Source organism: Triticum aestivum, chromosome 1A (assembly GCF_018294505.1).
Source record: "Triticum aestivum cultivar Chinese Spring chromosome 1A, IWGSC CS RefSeq v2.1, whole genome shotgun sequence".
In the NCBI taxonomy this organism is placed as follows: domain Eukaryota; kingdom Viridiplantae; phylum Streptophyta; class Magnoliopsida; order Poales; family Poaceae; genus Triticum; species Triticum aestivum.
Window position 1 is genome coordinate 297,793,006 of NC_057794.1, and position 13,159 is coordinate 297,806,164.

Sequence of the window (13,159 nt, forward strand, 5' to 3'; positions counted from 1 at the left end):
TCTATTTATATGAGAGATATGTTTTATGGTCATGCTCCGCTGGTGAATGGTTTATTCTTAATGAATCTCGAGTGTAATGTTACACATATTCATAGTGTGAATACCAAAAGATGTAAGGTTGATAATGATAGTCCCACATACTTGTGGCACTGCCGCCTTGGTCACATAGGTGTCAAACGCATGAAGAAGCTCCATGCAGATGGACTTTTGGAGTCTCTTGATTGCAAATCATTTGACACGTGCGAACCATGCCTCATGGGTAAAATGACCAAGACTCCGTTCTCAGGAACAATGGAGCGAGCAACCAAATTATTGGAAATCATACATACTGATGTGTGCGGTCCAATGAGTGTTGAGGCTCGCGGTGGCTATCGTTATGTTCTCACCCTCACTGATGACTTGAGTAGATATGGGTATGTCTACTTAATGAAACACAAGTCTGAGACCTTTGAAAAGTTCTAGGAATTTCAGAGTGAGGTTGAGAATCAACGTGACAGAAAAATCAAGTTCTTGTGATCAGATCGTGGGGGAGAATACTTGAGTCACGAATTTGGCACACACTTAAGGAAATGTGGAATAGTTTCACAACTCACGCCGCCTGGAACACCTCAGCATAATGGTGTGTCTGAACGTCGTAATCGCACTCTATTGGATATGGTGCGATCTATGATGTCTCTTACCGATCTACCGGTGTCATTTTGGGGCTATGCTTTAGAGACTGCCGCATTCACTTTAAATAGGGCTCCGTTGAGACGACACCGTATGAATTATGATTTGGGAAGAAACCTAAGCTGTCGTTTCTAAAAGTTTGGGGATGCGATGCTTATGTCAAGAAACTTCAACCTAAAAAGCTCGAATCCAAATCGGAAAAATGCGTCTTCATAGGATACCCTAAAGAAACTATTGGGTATACCTTCTACCTCAGATCTGAAGGCAAGATCTTTGTTGCCAAGAATGGATCCTTTCTAGAGAAAGAGTTTCTCTCGAAAGAAGTAAGTGGGAGGAAAGTAGAACTTGATGAAGTATTGCCTCTTGAACCGGAGAGTGGCGCGGCTCAGGAAATTGTTCCTGAGGTGCCTGCACCGACTAGAGAGGAATTTGATGATGATGATCATGAAACTTCAGATCAAGTTGCTACTGAACTTCGTAGGTCCACAAGGACACGTTCCGCACTAGAGTGGTACGGCAACCCTGTCTTGGAAATCATGTTGTTAGACAACGGTGAACCTTCGAACTATGAGGAAGCGATGGCAGGCCCAGATTCCGACAAATGGCTGGAAGCCATGAAATCCGAGATAGGATCCATGTATGAAAACAAAGTATGGACTTTGACTGACTTGCCCGATGATCGGCGAGCCATAGAAAATAAATGGATCTTTAAGAAGAAGACAGACGCGGATGGTAATGTAACCATCTATAAAGTTTGGCTTGTCGCTAAGGGTTATCGACAAGTTCAAGGGGTTGACTATGATGAGACTTTCTCACCCGTAGCGAAGCTGAAGTCCGTCCGAATCATGTTAGCAATTGCCGCATTCTATGATTATGAGATATGGCAAATGGACGTCAAAACGACATTCCTTAATGGTTTCCTTAAGGAAGAATTGTATATGATGCAGTCGGAAGGTTTTGTCGATCCTAAGAATGCTAACAAGGTGTGCAAGCTCCAATGCTCGATCTATGGGCTGGTGCAAGCATCTCGGAGTTGGAACATTTGTTTTGATGAGATGATCAAAGCGTTTGGGTTTACACAGACTTATGGAGAAGCCTGCATTTACAAGAAAGTGAGTGGGAGCTGTGTAGCATTTCTCATATTGTATGTGGATGACATACTGTTGATGGGAAATGATATAGAATTCTTGTAAAGCATAAAGGCCTACTTGAACAAGTGTTTTTCAATGAAGGATCTTGGAGAAGCTGCTTACATATTAGGCATCAAGATCTATAGAGATAGATCAAGACACCTCATTGGTCTTTCACAGAGTACGTACCTTGACAAGAGATTGAAGAAGTTCAATGTGGATCAGTCAAAGAAGGGGTTCTTGCCTGTATTGCAAGGTACGAGATTGAGCATGGCTCAATGCCCGAGCACGGCAGAAGATAGAGAAAAGATGAGTGTCGTCCCCTATGCCTCGGCCATAGGGTCTATCATGTATGCTATGCTGTGTACCAGACCTGATGTAAACCTTGCCATAAGTTTGGTAGGAAGGTACCAAAGTAATCCCAGCATGGAACACTGGATAGTGGTCAAGAATATCCTGAAGTACCTGAAGAGGACTAAGGATATGTTCCTCGTTTATGGAGGTGACGTAGAGCTCATCATAAAGGGTTAAGTCGATGCTAGCTTCAACATAGATCTAGATGACTCTAAGTCACAAACCGGATACGTGTATATTTTGAATGGTGGGGGAGTAAGCCGGTGCAGTTGCAAGCAAAGCATTGTGGCGGGATCTACATGTGAAGCGGAGTACATGATAGCCTCGGAGGCAGCACAAGAAGCAATCTGGGTGAAGGAGTTCATTACCGACCTAGGAGTCATACCCAATGCGTCGGGCCCGATGACTCTCTTTTGTGACAACACTGGAGCTATTGCCCTTGCCAAGGAGCCCATGTTTCATAGGAAGACCAGGCATATCAAGGGTCGCTTCAACTCCATTCGTGAAAGTGTTCAAAATGGAGACATAGATATTTGTAAAGTACATACGGACCTGAATGTGGCAGATCCTTTGACTAAACCTCTCCCTAGAGCAAAACATGATCAACACCAGAACTGCATGGGTGTTCGATTCATCACAATGTAACTAGGTTATTGACTCTAGTGCAAGTGGGAGACTGTTGGAACTATGCCCTAGAGGCAATAATAAAATGGTTATTATTATATTTCCTTGTTCATGATAATTGTCTATTGTTCATGCTATAATTGTGTTATCCGGAAATCGTAATACATGTGTGAATACATAGACCACAACACGTCCCTAGTGAGCCTCTAGTTGACTAGCTCGTTGATCAAAAGATAGTCATGGTTTCCTGACTATGGACATTGGATGTCATTGATAACGGGATCACATCATTAGGAGAATGATGTGATGGACAAGACCCAATCCTAAGCATAGCTTAAAGATCGTGTAGTTCGTTTGCTATAGCTTTTCCAAATGTCAAGTATCATTTCCTTAGACCATGAGATTGTGCAACTCCCGGATACCGTAGGAGTGCTTTGGGTGTACCAAACGTCACAACATAACTGGGTGACTATAAAGGTGCACTACGGGTATCTCCGAAAGTGTCTGTTGGGTTGGCACGAATCGAGACTGGGATTTGTCACTCCGTATGACGGAGAGGTATCTCTGGGCCCACTCGGTAATGCATCATCATAATAAGCTCAATGTGACCAAGTGGTTGATACGGGATCATGCATTACGGTACGAGTAAAGTGACTTGCCGGTAACGAGATTGAACAAGGTATTGGGATACCGACGATCGAGTCTCGGGCAAGTAACGTACCGATTGACAAAGGGAATTGTATACGGGATTGATTGAATCCTCGACATCGTGGTTCATCCGATGAGATCATCGAGGAGCATGTGGGAGCCAACATGGGTATCCATATCCCGCTATTCGTTATTGACCGAAGAGTTGTCTCGGTCATGTTTGCGTGTCTCCCGAACCCGTAGGGTCTACACACTTAAGGTTCAGTGACGCTAGGGTTGTTGAGATATTAGTATATGGTAACCCGAAAATTGCTCGGAGTCCCGGATGAGATCCCGAACGTCACGAGGAGTTCCGAAATGGTCCGGAGGTGAAGATTTATATATAGGAAGTCAAGTTTCGGCCATCGGGAAAGTTTTGGGGGTAATCGGTATTGTACCGGGACCACCGGAAGGGTCCCGGGGGTCCACCGGGTATCACGGAGGGCCCATGGGCTGAAGTGGGAGGGGAACCAGCCCCTAGTGGGCTGGTGCGCCCCCCCTTGGGCCTCCCCCTGCACCTAGGGTTGGAAACCCTAGGGATGGGGGCACCCCACTTGGCTTGGGGGGCACTCCACCCCCTTGGCCGCCACCCCCCTTGGAGATTGCATCTCCTAGGGCCGGCCCCCTGGGGTCCTTTATATAGTGGGGGGAGGGAGGGCAGCCGACCCTAGCCCCTGGCGCCTCCCTCTCCCTCCCGTGACACTTCTTCCTCTCCCTGAGCTTGGCGAAGCCCTGGCGAGATCACTGTTGCTTCCACCACCACGCCGTCGTGCTGCTGGATCTCCATCAACCTCTCCTTCCCCCTTGCTGGATCAAGTTGGAGGAGACGTATTCCCAACCGTACATGTGTTGAACGCGGAGGTGCCGTCCGTTCGGCGCCAGGTCATCGGTGATTTGGATCACGACGAGTACGACTCCATCAACCCCGTTCTCTTGAACGCTTCCGCTCGCGATCTACAAGGGTATGTAGATGCACTCCCCTCTCCCTCGTTGCTAGATGACTCCATAGATTGATCTTGGTGATGCTTTGAAAATTTTAAAATTCTGCTACGTTCCCCATCAGTGCCCCGGGGCACCAATCAGGAAGCTGATGACATTGCCAAGAGGGCATCTCGGCGGCTGCCTCAGGATCCTGGCGTCTTCGAGGAGCGGCTCTTCAAACCCTCGGTGGTGCCGTCACTGTCGAGCACGACGCAACCAAGGGAGGAGCTCCCTCAGCCGCCTGCCTCAGGAGCCCCGGTCTGCGGCCCGGCCTCAGGGGCACGCCTGCTCCTGGCATTAGAGCCTCGGGAAGGGTGTTGGATCCCTGAGCTCAAGAACTACCTGATGCAAGGGACTCTGCCGGAGAACGAGGAGGAAGCGGAGCGTGTGGCGCGGCAGGCCACAGCTTATTGCATCAAGGATGGAGAGCTCTACAGGAAACGGCCAAATGATGTGTCCCTATGTTGCATCTCCCGAGAGCAAGGGAAGGAGCTACTGGCGGACATACACGGCGGAGACTGCGGGCACCACTCATTGTCAAGAACCCTCGTCGGCAAGGCGTTCCGTAGTGGATTCTACTGGCCCACAGCGCTCATCGACGCCGTTGAGCTGGTGAAGGCTTGTGAGGCCTACCAGTTTCACGCTAAGCAGATCCATCAGCCTGCGGGGGGGTCTACAGACTATACCCCTCTCATGGCCGTTCGCAGTTTGGGGGATGGACATTCTGGGCCCGTTTCCTCGGGCGCCAGGGGGCTATCGCTACCTCTACATCGTTGTGGACAAGTTCACCAAGTGGGCTGAGGTGGAAGCCGTCCGCACAATCCCGGCAGGCTCCGCGGTCAAGTTCATCAAGGGCCTCGTGAGCCGATTTGGGGTGCCCAACCGCATCATCACCGACAACGGTTCGCAATTCACCAGTAATCTCTTCAAAACATGTTGTGCTAACCTTGGAACGCAGATATGCTACGCTTCGGTAGCACACCCCCGGAGCAACGGCCAGGCCGAGGGGCCTCAAAGCTAGGACCTTTAAGAAGAAGCTGGAGGCCTGTGGCAGGAGCTGGTACGACGAGCTCCAGTCCGTGCTGTGGTCAATCCGCACAACTGCGACCAAGCCAACTGGCGAGACCCCGTTCTTCCTCGTCTACGGAGCAGAGGTTGTTCTCCCTCATGAGGTCAGACGTCGCTCCACATGGGTCCTGGCGTTCGACGAGACGCAGCAGGATGCCATGCGGGGGATGGATCTCGTGCTGGGGGAGGAACGCCGCCGAGAAGCCGCGCTGCGAGCGGCAAGTATCAACAGGCGCTGCGACGATACCACTGCCGCAACATCCGCCCCAGAACTCTTGAGGTAGGGATCTCGTACTCAGACGGGTTCTCTCCAGGGAGGGGCTGCACAAGCTCTCTCCCATGTGGGAGGCCCCATTCAAGGTTGTTCATGTCTCCAGGCCTGGCTCCGCGCGCTTGGAGACCATGGAGAGGGTACCCATCCAGAATGCGTGGAACATTCAACATCTCCGGAGGTTCTATCCCTGAGCGAAGCCTAGCACCTAGGAAAGGCCCGGTGCGTGTGAAGAAGGAAAATGCCTGTGAAGCTGCCGTGTTTTGGGAAAGGCCCGGTGCCTGCGAAGAAGGCAAATGCCTGTGAAGCTGCCATGTTTTGGGAAAGGCCCGGTGCCAGTGAAGAAGGCAAATGCCTGTGAAGCTGCCGTGTTTTGGGAAAAGGCCCGGTGCCTGTGAAGAAGGCCAATGCCTGTGAAGCTGCCGCATTTTGGGAAAAGGCCCGATGCCTGTGAAGAAGGCCAATGCCTGTGAAGCTGCCGCATTTCGGGAAAGTCTCGGTGCCTGTGAAGCTCGCCGCCCGTGACACTCTCACGTAATAATGAGTGGGGCTGTACACGCCCCGGAGTCTCCGGAGTGCCACCCTCGGGCCTCGGGGGCTCCCGCCCACGCCCAGTGGCATCACTTAGCTCCGCGCTGGTGAGAAGACGTCGAAGACTAGAATAGGTGCCGGACACGGCTTTTTCATTTGCTTTTGCAGTTGGCTTGTTTGTTCCCGTTTGATGTTTTATTGAAGTTGTCGACGTTCCTGGCTTGTGACTCTTTGTCTTTTTCACTCGCTTGCCTCGTTTTCTCTCGCCCAAGTCTCGCGAGGGAGGTTCGCGGGCGCCCTCGCGAGTGTTTTCTGCCCCGGTCATTTGGAGCTTTCCTATCCGAGTCCTCTGCAGGAGCACCCCTCCCAGTCCGTTCCTCACGGGGAATCGTGACATGAGCGTAGGACCTGGGCCAATCGCCCCCACAACCAAGACCGAAAGTTACCCCTCCTACTGATCCTTGTAGGGCACAAAGCGCATGGCGAGGCCACGGCCTCGGGAGGCAAGGACCGCGTCATGCCCCACCGAGCTAAAATATTTCCCGCACATGGGTGCATGGCACGGGAACACAGTGCAGAAATAGCGGAAGCAGCATGATAGTTAACAGCAGCAGTTCTAACACGCCCCCATGGGGCCCTATACTACCTTCTATTTCTGCGCAGGAAAAGAAGGAAAACAAAATGGGCGCGATTCGTCCTGCACCGACCCATAGCGAAGGTTCGAGATGCTCCTGGGGCTCAGGCGGATCCCTCCTCTCGCTTCGCCGAGGAGCAACGGCAGGCTGGCACGCTACCTTCACCCAGGCGGGTGCGACGGTGCGGGGGCTGGTCGCCGCCACCGCTGGAGGAGCTGCTGCCTGAGAGGGAGTCGGAGGAGCTGCTGCGAACCCCGAGCACCGCCGCCTGTACGCCTGTCGCCGCCTTCATCCTGGTCAGTACCGGGGCTGGGCAGGCGGCCGCGGTCATCGTCTTCAGGGCAGCACCCAGCACGGCGACCGTCTTCCCTGAACACCCTCACGTAGAGGGTGGCATCGCCATCGAACTTGAAGTGCAAGGTGCACCACCGGCCCAGGCCGTGCGCGCGGGCAAACGTTTGCCAGCCGCGGGTGAGGGCCCCATTCCCAGAAACGGAGACCTCCAGCGAAGCCCAGGAGGCCCTGCTGCAGCAGCCGTCTGCCTGGATCCAGAAGTCGCACCGGACGCTTGCCGGCAGATCACCTACGAAGAAATGGGGGAGCTGGAGCCGGGTGCTGGTTGGGTCCGCTGACCACACGACGAACTCCGACAGCACCTCCGCAGAGCGAAAGCATGGCCTAGGGGGGCGTGCAGCCACGGCGTGCCCCCATCGGCGGCCGGGCGCTCACCACCGTGTAGGGAACCGCCTCCATGGCCGCGGGAGGCCACTACAGGGACTGTGGAATGCTTGCGAGGGCGGCCTCGGCTGTGCTTGGTCGGGGGGGGGGGGTCAGGCCCTGCCTGGCGGGCCTTTCCTTTCTCCACGGCCGAGAATCTCTTTGGAGCCATAGGAACGGTGAGTAGCCAAGAAGAAGAAAAGGAGCAACAAGAAGGGATGGGCTGAAGGGGCTCACGCAGCCCCGTACTTATAGCCGGAGGAGCCCAACCACCGAGCACCACGATCGCAGGTAATCATGACCGGATTTCTCTGCCTGCAGGGACTTGCCAAGTCGTGCGGTCACCAAGGCATCATGGGGAAGCGCATACGCCCACGTCCAATCAGTCGCCACATGACGCCCAAGACCATAGGCTATTAGGGCCCGCGGCGCTTCGCGCTCGCCCCTCCGCTTCTCGGCTAGGCCAAGCCCGGGCGCGCCTTGGGCCCGGGGGCTACTGTCGGCATTCTGGGAATGAGGCTCCCCAGACTTGCCTGCCTGCGGCCTGCGGCGTGCCTCAAGTGGGAGCCCAGCACGGCCCATCTTCATCAGCTCAAGCTTAAGACCCTCGCGAGGGGCCAAGCCTCACGGGGCGGACGACCGGAAGCTTCCTCAGAGGCAGCCTCATCAGGCACGCTCGCGTGGAGGCGGAGAGATCAAGGCAGGGGCACCTCGCGAGGAGCCCATGACGATCGAGACCAGGCGGGCGCCTGCCTGCGTAGTGTCCTTGTTTCCCCTTTGGTGCAAAGGGGCAAGCACAGGCCAAGGCATCGGGCAAAGGTTACCATTCAGGTGCAACGAGACCAAGACCAACATAGTGGCAGGACAGAGGTCACCGTGGAGCCCAAGACAGCGTCATCACCAGTGCTTTTGGCAGCCGAAGACCACCTTTGGTCAGGATAACTTGTACTAGATGTTCCCCTTCAAAACGGCCAATTGTTGGCGCCCTTCCCACTCATTATTTGGGGAGAGGCCCAGGACCTCTATAAATAGAGCTAGCCACCACAGAGTAGGGGGACATCAAGAGATCTGATAGAGCCCTAGCAGAGAGAGAGAGAGGCGACTGAACTCACCCAAGCAGTTCATCGCACCAGCTCAAGAACACCTCTCGCGAGGCTGTTCTTCCCTTGTACTGTTCATCATCATCCCCTGAGGCAATCCACCACACCACACACTGGAGTAGGGTACTACAACACAACGGTGGCCCGAACCAGTATAAACCTCGTGTCCCTTGTGTTGTTCATTGTTTCTAGCTTAGATCACGCGAGGAGATTAGACGTAGATCGGTAGGGGAGAGATCTCCGCGCGCACCCCAGTGTTCGAACCACAAGGGTCTGCCGGAACCCGAAATCCGATAGAAGATGCTCGCCTTGATGCACTAATGACGATGACTGCTTCGAGATTGCACAATCAGAGGTGGTAGATATGGGTAGGAACAATCGTCCGAGAAGAACAACATGGTTCCACTTCGAGACAACGATGAGAAAATCTAAAAAAAACTTGTCTTTGATTTTATCTGAGAGAGGGCAATGTGCATCGAATAGGGCACCTAGGGAGGATTTTTGGACCTGGGACCAGCACACACCCCCAGGTCCCTAACTTTGGCCCATAGTTCCTTTTGGTCCAAAAATGCATCTTGCCCTTTTTTACTTTTTCTTTCTCTACTTTTGGAAATTGATTTTATTTGAAAAAGAAGTGTCCCCCCCTCGAGCGGCATTTCAATAATCATTCCAGCAGTTCTTTGCAATATTAGATTCACTAAATTATACCTTTTAGACCTTACAATTCCATAATCCCAAGAATCAACTAGAAATTTTGGAATTTGTAGTCGTCTATTCGCCCTCTAGTTGATGTCTTGGATTCTTTACTCTGAGTATTGTGAGCCAAGCCTCTAAGCTATGTGTGTTGGGGAACGTAGTAATTCAAAAAAATTCCTATGATCACGCAATATCTAACTAGGATATGCATAGCAACGAGAGTGGAGAGTGTGTCCACGTACCCTTGTAGACCGAAAGCGGAAGCGTTTAGTAATGCGATTGATGTAGTCGAATGTCTTCACGATCCAAGTACCGAATGTACAGCACCTCCGTGTTCAGCACATGTTCAGCATGATGATGTCCGTCGATCTCTTGATCCAGTTGAGAACGAGGGAGAGTTCCTTTAGCACGATGGTGTGGCGACGGTGATGATGAAGTTACCGGCGTGGGGCTTCACCTAAGCACTAAGACAATATGACCGAGGTGTTGAACTATGGAGGGGGCATCGCACACGGCTAAGAGATTGTCTGTTGTGCCTTTGGGGTGCCCCTGTACACGTATATAAAGGAGGGGGAGAGGGGCCGGCGGCCTGGAGGGGTGCGCCATGGGGGGGTCCTACTTGGAGTCCTAGTCAAAGTAGGATTCGCCCCCCCCCCTTTCCTTTCTTCCACCGGAGGGAATAGGAAGGAGAGGGAGAGGGAAAGGGAAGGGGGGCGCCGCCCCCTCCTCCTTGTCCTATTCGGACTCCCAAGGAGGGGGGCGCGCGGCCACCCCCTGAGGGCTTCCCTCTCTCTATCCCTTAGGCCCATGTCGGCCCAATACTTCCCCGGGGGGTTCCGGCAACCCCTCGGTACTCCGGAAAAATACCTAAATCACTCAGAACCATTCTGATGTCTGAATATAACGTTCCAATACATGAATCTTTACCTCTCGACCATTTTGAGACTCCTCGTCATGTCCGTGAACCCATTCGGGACTCCGAACAAACTTCGGTCATCAAATCACATAACTCATAATACAAATCGTCATCGAAGGTTAAGCGTGCGGACCCTATGGTTCCAGAACTATGTAGACATGACCGAGACACATCTCCGGTCAATAACCAATAGTGAAACATGGATGCTCATATTGGCTCCTACATATTCTTCGAAGATCTTTATCGGTCAAACCGCATAACAACATATGTCATTCCCTTTTTCATCGGTATATTACTTGCCCGAGATTCGATCGTCGGTATCCTCATACCTAGTTCAATCTCGTTACCGGCAAGTCTCTTTACTCGTTCCGTAATGCATCATCCCACAACTAAACCATTAGCTTGCAAGGCTTATAGTGATGAGCATTACCGAGAGGGCCTAGAGATACCTATCTGATACACGGAGTGACAAATCCTAATCTTGATCTATGCTAACTCAACAAACACCTTCAGAGACACCTGTAGAGCATCTTTATAATCGCCCAGTTACGTTGTGATGTTTGATAGCACACAAGGTGTTCCTCTAGTATTCGGGAGTTGCATAATCGCATAGTCAGAGGAATATGTATACGTCATGAAGAAAGCAATAGCAATAAAACTAAACAATCATAATGCTAAGCTAACGGATGGGTCTTATCCATCACATCATTCTCTAATGATGTGATCCCGTTCATCAAATGACAACACATATCTATGGTCAGGAAACTTAACCATCTTTGATTAACGAGCTAGTCAAGTATAGGCATACTAGGGACACTCTGTTTGTCTATGTATTCACACATATACTAAGTTTCCGGTTAATACAATTATAGCATGAACAATAAACATTTGTCATGATATAAGGAAATATAAATAACAACTTTATTATTGCCTCCAGGGCATATTTCCATCAGTCTCCCACTTGCACTAGAGTCCATAATCTAGATTACATAGTAAAGATTCCAACACCCATGGAGTCTTGTTGCTGATCATGTTTTTCTCCTGAGAGAGGCTTAGTCAACGGGTCTGCAACATTCAGATCTGTATGTATCTTGCAAATCTCTAGCTATGTCTCCCTCCTAGACTTGATCTCGGATGGAATTGAAGCGTCTCTTGATGTGTTTGGTTCTCTTATGAAATCTGGATTCCTTCGCCAAGGCAATTGCTCCAGTATTGTCACAAAAGATTTTCATTGGACCTGATGCACTAGGTATTACACCTAGATCGGATATGAACTCCTTCATCCGGACTCCTTCATTTGCTGCTTCTGAAGTAGCTATGTACTCCGCTTCACACGTAGATCCTGCCACGATGCTCTGCTTGGAACTGCAACAACTGACAGCTCCACCATTCAATATAAATTCGTATCCGGTTTGTGACTTAGAGTCATCCGGATCAGTGTCAAAGCTTACATCGACGTAACCATTTACGACAAGCTCTTTGTCACCTCCATAAATGAGAAACATATCCTTAGTCCTTTTCAGGTATTTCAGGATGTTCTTGACCGATGTCCAGTGATCCACTCCTGGTACTTTGGTACCTCCCTACTAAACTTATAGCAAGGCACACATCAAGTCTGGTACACAACATTGCATACATGATAGAACCTATGGCCGAGGCATAGGGAATGACCTTCATTTTCTCTCTATCTTCTACAGTGGTCGGGCATTAAGTCTGACTCAACTTCACACCTTGTAACACAGGCAAGAACCCTTTCTTTGACTGATCCATTTTGAACTTCTCCAAAACTTTATCAAGGTATGTGCTTTGTGAAAGTCCAATTAAGCGTCTTGATCTATCTCTATAGATCTTGATGCCCAATATATAAGCAGCTTCACCGAGGTCTTTCATTGAAAAATTCTTATTCAAGTATTATTTTATGCTATCCAGAAATTATGTATTATTTCCAATCAACAATATGTCATCCACATATAATATGAGAAATGCTACAAAGCTCCCACTAACTTTCTTGTAAATACAGGCTTCTCCAAAATTCTGTATAAAACCATATGCTTTGATCACACTATCAAAGCATATATTCCAACTCCGAGAGGCTTGCACCAATCCATAAATGGATCGCTGGAGCTTGCACACTTTGTTAGCACCTTTAGGATCAACAAAACCTTCTGGTTGCATCATATACAACTCTTCTTTAAGATATCCATTAAGGAATGCAGTTTTGACATCCATTTGCCAAATTTCATAATCATAAAATGCAGCAATTGCTAACATGATTCGGACAGACTTAAGCATCGCTATGGGTGAGAAGGTCTCATCATAGTCAACTCCTTGAACTTGTCGAAAACCTTTCGTAACAAGTCGAGCTTTGTAGACTGTAACATTACCGTCAGCATCAGTCTTCTTCTTGAAGATCCATTTATTCTCTATTGCTTGCCGGCCACCGGGCAAGTCAACCAAAGTCCTCAATTTGTTCTCATACATGGATCCCATCTCAGATTTCATGACCTCAAGCCATTTTGCAGAATCTGGGCTCATCATCGCTTGCTCATAGTTCATAGGTTTGTCATGGTCAAGTAACATGACCTCCAGAACAGGATTACTGTACCACTCTGGTGCGGATCGTACTCTGGTTGACCTACAAGGTTCGGTAGTAACTTGATCAAAAGTTTCATGATCATCATCATTAGCTTCCTCACTAATTGGTGTAGGAATCACTGGAACTAATTTGTGTGATGAACTAGTTTCCAATTCGGGAGAAGGTACAATTACCTCATCAAGTT